The sequence below is a fragment of the Rhincodon typus genome, chromosome 31 (assembly GCF_021869965.1).
Source record: "Rhincodon typus isolate 14 chromosome 31, sRhiTyp1.1, whole genome shotgun sequence".
NCBI classification, from domain to species: domain Eukaryota; kingdom Metazoa; phylum Chordata; class Chondrichthyes; order Orectolobiformes; family Rhincodontidae; genus Rhincodon; species Rhincodon typus.
The window spans coordinates 11,008,439-11,010,024 of NC_063362.1; positions in this window are offsets into that span (position 1 = coordinate 11,008,439).

Below are 1,586 nucleotides of genomic sequence, written 5' to 3' on the forward strand. Positions count from 1 at the left end.
CCTTCATCAGAAAAGGCTTTTCTGATGAAGGGTCTAGGCCCGAAACGTCAGCCTTTCTGCTCCTATGATGCTGCTTGGCCTGCTGTGTTCATCCAGCCCTGCACCTTGTTGTTTTAATCAGACTCCTGCCCATGTGACTATTCTAGCCTAATTTAACACCTTCAAGAGGGAAGGAATAAAGGTTATAAGGGTAAGGGGGAAAATAAATTAAAAAGTAGATAAATGTAGGGAAGAAAACAGACACACAGCATGAAGGAGAACAGAATTATTTTGAAAAGCTGCATGACACTTTGACTGTTAATGGCAGTTCTCTGTAAATTAATTAAATAATTACTGGTAATTTGATTAAGTTCAACACTTCACAGCATGATTGATATCCAGATAGTTTTCAGTTAGACGAACTTTTTAGCGGTTGAGCTACAGGTTTTTCTTTTAATTCCTCCAGTACTTTGTGCTCAGGATCTCGAATGCCTTGCTGTGTTGTTTCTTAGGAGCAACTTTTAGTTTAAATTTTCAACTGAATGTTGGATTTTAGCACTTAGTGTGAGTATTGGTCCTTTTGGATCAGCTACAGTAAAGGTGAAATATGGGATGATGTTCTGACTTATAGATAGGCTTTGTGCAATTGATTTGATTTATTGGGAATGGAATGAGATTCCTAAATTCATTTCACTTATGACACTTATAACCAGTAGAGAAGGGGAAAAATATATCCATCAGTTTCAGCCGTATTTAAACAAAATTTAAGAGCAGAAAATAAAATACTAACAATGTTCTTCCTTGTACCAACGTTGCTAGGAACTGACCCATAGAGTTACCCCTGTACCATCACGGATAGCCACTGACCCATAACCTCTGCTCCAAACCATCACAGAAGCACTGACCCAAAGGAGTATAAATTTGTCTTGGTTGTAGGACTAAACAGGCAATATCACATAATTCATCTGTTAGAAGCTGAGCTTCAAAGTCAGTCCCATTGTTTTGAATAGAACTGAACATAAGCTAGGGTTTGAAGACTGTGGTACCTGCCTGTTTTGCACCACTGCCAAAGATGAATTTCTACACCTACAGGTCAGTATCTTATTTCTGAACTATCCCTTACAATTTTGGTTGAAGTCTGTTCATTGTGACAAACAACAAATAGAAGGAGGGTCATGGGGAGGCAGTAGTGTGTTGCAACAGAACATCTGCAATGCGGTATTGGGGATCTTTATTTACTGATCTCCCATTGACAACAGTCAGCCCACAGGAAAATGCTGTCTCTAACAGTAGGCAGTTTTGAAGTTAATATGTTCCAAAATATTTAAGAACCAAAATGAACTCTGTGAGTATGTACGTAACAGTGATGTACCATCTTGCAGATGCATCATTGATTATGCCCATCTGTGAATATCCCTTTCAGAACTCGATCATTAACTTCCATCAGAACAATGGATTAATTTTCATTATTGATCTTCATTTATGCCAATACAATCACCAATATCACAGAGCATTATCGAAAAGGCAATTGTATTTCAGTTATGTAGAAACTGTTGTTTTCAAACATTTTAAAACTTCCAAGTATGATTTCAAACATATTATCAGAA